The 5,073-nt window shown below is 32.1% G+C and overlaps 1 long non-coding RNA gene across 1 annotated transcript; it reads right to left on the bottom strand.

Annotated features, from left to right (window-relative positions):
• Nucleotides 1-1,920: 1,920 nt before the first annotated feature.
• On the bottom strand, nucleotides 1,921-3,142 carry LOC133036466 (uncharacterized). The gene is made up of 3 exons (XR_009687103.1): nucleotides 3,061-3,142; nucleotides 2,888-2,957; nucleotides 1,921-2,161 (listed from the first exon to the last, which is right to left on the bottom strand). It is a non-coding gene; the product is annotated as an uncharacterized LOC133036466 (long non-coding RNA).
• Nucleotides 3,143-5,073: the final 1,931 nt, after the last annotated feature.

Here is a 5,073-nt window from a genome sequence, read left to right on the forward strand (position 1 = left end):
TTTATGCACTTTCAACCCTATAAATGCCAAAACTATTTATTTAATAATTAAATTAACTATCAAATAAAATTGTCATTTTATAATATTTATTAATTAGACTCCATAAAGTGTCTTAATTAACAAATAAACCCCAAAACACTATTTCTTCACAATCAAGCCACATCTTAGTGAAAAATTCATAAACTAGCATAGTCTAATTTTAGAATTATAATTGATTAAGTAAAATCAATTAACTGAGTCTTACAAGCAGTTTGTCTCAACTAGTATGGGGACCATGGGCCTATATAACCGAGCTTCCAATAAGCAGATCTAGAATTTATCAAGTAAATTCACTAACTTATTAATTCCTCATTGCATCCACCATAGAACTTAGAATTGCACTCTCAGTTACATAGAACGCTCTATATGTTCAACGATATAGATACGATATTAATTATCCATTATTATAATCCCAATAATCAATGATCCTCTATAGATGAACTACATTGCATAGGGACAAAATTACCGTTACACCCTTTCAATGTATTTTACCTTAAAACACTTGGCCACCTATAAATGATATTTTAATGAACTAATATAAACACTAAAATGAGCGCTCTATCATTTATCTCTATTTAGCCTAGCTCGAAGGAAATCATCGTTTCACTTCTATGTCCGAATAGAAGCTATAGATTTTATATCTATGATTAGCGCTCCCACTTAATTGTACTATCGTGTTCCCAAAATGTACGTATCACCCTGACCAAAAAGTAGGCTTAACTAACAAATCAAAGAACACAAATAACACTCTTGAGATCGAACATTATCAAGTCAGGATTAAGATCATTTGATCTAGGATCAACTAGGTGATATTGAATTGAATAGATATTACGGTAAATTTATCATATCTAATCCAAGTTCAATATCGGTCCCTTCCAATGTATACTCCATACATCTGATACTGGTAAACTTTGCCAATGCCCTGGAAAGAACATAACACTTATCCAATGTGTAAGTATACCTATCGTTGATTATCATGCCAGTCTAAATCCAGTGAACTGACAAATCCGAGAATTAAACTTTTGAACATATAATCATGATTATATTCTACTGTGCTGACAACACTATAATCATGAACAACTACATATGTTCTGGACTTAATCGAATTTATACATTTAATATAATCATGTGAACCATGAAACATAAAATGCAATTTCTGATCTTCACTAATTAGTAAATTTGATTATATTGAAATGGGTTTTATTTTGGGCACAAAACCCAACAAGGGCCCACATCCTATGGCCGGCCACTTGAAGAGAATTTACCATTTAATTTTTTCAATATTTTAATGCCAAATAATTCTAACCTAAACCTAGGTGGTTGCCTATAAATAGATAGTGATGCCTCATACCAAAAGATGATGAACACTTGCCTTCAGTGAAAAGTTTGAGCCATCTATTCTATACCATATTCGAACCACTCTCATATTTTCAAACCCTATAGTGTTAGAGTAAGTGCCCACACACATCAAATGGTACTCAATCATAGTGTGTAAGGCTGTGAAGAATCCAAACTCGAGAGAAGGAGATTCGGGCTCAGATCTTTGTGATACTCTGCTACAGACAGGATACAAGGGTTAGAGATCTGAGTGGAAGGAGCCATTATAATTCCGCTGCACTCACTGTAAGGTTTCTGAAACTTTATATGTGTTTATTTACATTGTTTTAGAAATTCATATTTAGGATGTTAAACAACATACATGGTAGTAAATTTAGATCCTGGCAAAACATATTCCACCATCCAACACGTCCGAGCCTTAAGGCATCTGTGGCCTTCTGCGCCTGAGAGGGCTTAATTACGGGATTTAAATTTTTCTGAGGAGGTACGAGAGTGTAACGCCCGTACTTTTATAAAAATATTAGTTTTATTTACAAGCGTTAATCGCGGAAAATCATAATGTCGCATTTTTATTTAATACTTGAAAATATTCACAACTGGCCAGTTTTCGTACAAAAGACATAATAAATAATAACTAAAATAATTGCAACATAAATTTGATAACGTAAATAAATAAATGGAGCGCCTAGACCGCCCACAGTTATATGGCCCTCAGCGAGTTCACACACACAAGCGTCTAAAGTTCTACTCGCCACCGGCATTCTAGACTTTCAGTTACTTTGGTCTGCACATGGTAATTTAATAAGGGTGAGCTACTAAGCTCAGTAAGGAAATGTGTGTCAGGTAGTCACATAAATAAAAATAAAACTTAACTAAAAATGCACATGGACATACATAGACAACTAGCAAAACATAAACTTAAACATATCACTAGTAGCTAATAACTAGGTTCTAAGCTAAATCACATAAAATGATTATGCCCGAATCCGACTTTGGCAAATAAACCCAAGCTATTGGACTAAATGGCGGAGGGTTGGGTTCAGTAAAATCGTACCCACTACTAAATGGCCCCCTATCTACCATATAGACCCAACAGTCAATTATTTAACCATTATCTTCTCGGTCAAACCATGTCACATAAACTATAATCTATCTAATTTAAATAATGTCAAACTAGTATACATTATTTAAATAACATAACAATCATAACTAAATAATGTGAATCTTATAAACACACTATTTACATACATACTTAAATAACATGAATCTTATAAACACATTATTTAAATATATACCTTTAGCAATGGTCATGCTCTAATACTGTAAACATACATAAATAACATGAATCTTATAAACATATTATTTAAATATATATTATACAGTACATTAAATGACAAACAAAAAAGAGTCAGGCAGAAGACCTTAGTTAACTTTTCTTTTACTATTCTCGCTCTTCTTATGAATGTTATTACATACAGAAAACTTATGTTTTTCTACTTAATTTTCTTACCTCGAATGTGGAGTCCTAGTCTTGATTGCAATAGGAGTGATCCTTGAGAAGTAATTATCTTACGAAATACCTAAATTTCATACTTATTAATTAGAATTTATCATAATGGTATATGTATATGTATTACATATATATATAAGACATTAATCTTAAATCTACAAATAAAATGATACCTTAGATTCCAAAGAAAATTTAGTAGAGCACTAAAAAGCTTGAATGTGAAAATGGGGGTGGTGATGCCAATGTGATGAAATAGTTATATATATATATATATATATGAGAAAGGATGATAGTGTTGATGTGGTAGAGGGATAATTAATGATCGTAGACACAACAAGGACATGGAGAGTCTTTCATGAAATAAGAAGACAATTTGAAATGAAAAATATGAAAGATTATAGCTTCTATTATGGATTAGAGAGTAGTAGGTTTGGTCTAAGATGAATGCAAGGGATAAAAGAGTGAGAATCTCGAGAGCTTGGCTTTGGAGCTATAATTGATGGCTTTGAGTAATGAGTAAATAATGAATAACTAAGGCTCTATATATAGGACTCTAGCTAACCCTATATCACGTTCCTACTAACTCATCACTAACTATGGGTAGTTTTTAAAAATATTAAATAAATAACATAGTAGACATCATTTTAAAGCACTATATTCTCAACTCTCATCATACTCGGTCTAATCTGTTGAATAAAGAGAAAAACTCTCCTTGGTGTGAGCTGAACAAAGACCTTGCTTGGTCTTCATAGTGTACTTGTTAAGATCCATGTTAATCTCCTACGTGTACTCTCCACCAAAGACTAGATTTTGAATTTTAAATAGCTTGTGTCTCCATGCATAACTAACCTTAGTTGGTCATATATTTTGAATTATTCTCTCCCACACTTGTTTCTCTAACTAACTACTACTTAATATCTATTATATCACCATAATGGAAACTATAATGTGTCACATGTTTTCTACATCAAGTATGTTATGACACCTCAATTCATATAAATAGTTCAAAGACAACTATAATTTAAAATCATATATAAATTACCTATAATTCTTTTAAGCTCCAAATATATACATATTGTACAGTTAAATTTAACCTTAATCATAGCTTCCAAGGTTCGGCTACACAAAGGAATTAATAAATTCTATTTATTCTAATAAGACTTATCATCTTTATACAGTCTTGGCCGAAACTACATGGCCCTAGACTTGGGTCATTACGACACCAACTAATATATTTTAAATACTTAAAATACTATAGTCCAATTTTTCAATAGATAACTATGCTTAACTTTAAAATAATAGTAATACTCATATTCTTATCATTTTGGAAACTAACAAAATTCTTAGATAAAAATAATAATTTATTCTATGTAATCACTATTTCCACATCAAAATTTCTAGGCATAAAATAATAACGAATATTTTGGTTATTACAGAGAGATGAAGGGTTTTGAGAGTCACCTACCTTTTCTTTTCCCTTGTCCTATACATGAGTAGGGGATCCAGCATCAGCAGGATTTTCCCTGTTATTTCCTCCGACACATTCCACTGAGGGTTCATAATCTAAATCTCCTTCGTCGAGATCTCTAAACATAGCTTGATAGGCCCTTCGAGTTTATACCAAAGGTAGACGTCTGTAACTTTTTTAGGGGCTCAGTGTCCTTGATAGGCCCTTTTAGTAGCCGCTCAGGTATCATTTGGGCAGTCTATGAGCTTTGACCACTCTGAGTCCCATAGTGGTAATAGGTCTTCCATGTCTGGGAAGCTAAAGTAAGGCGAGGTAGACTTCCGCATACCTCTTAAACTTGACCTATTCCCAAATTAGTGAATCTTCTCCGTGAATGGGTATTTATTAAGAGATTTTAATTAGTGAGCTTATGAGACTATCTCTCCCTTTTTATGGCACGTGTCACCTGTTCAGAATTACGGATAACACTTAAGAAAATGAGAGAGATGGAAAGTAATATTGTTAACCTAAACATGCAATGGCTATATATATACTCATTATATATTTTTCATTCGATAAGAGTGGTATTATACAGTCTTACACACCTATATATGTATGTATATATATTCATATGCATGTTAATATACAATATATAATAGAGAGATTTCTGACTTACTTTGTTAGAAAAGAAAGATTAAGAGCTTGCATTTTCCTATTATATTATATTTTTTTATTGTCT

The sequence above is a fragment of the Cannabis sativa genome, chromosome 4, assembly GCF_029168945.1.
Source record: "Cannabis sativa cultivar Pink pepper isolate KNU-18-1 chromosome 4, ASM2916894v1, whole genome shotgun sequence".
Taxonomy (NCBI): Eukaryota; Viridiplantae; Streptophyta; class Magnoliopsida; order Rosales; family Cannabaceae; genus Cannabis; species Cannabis sativa.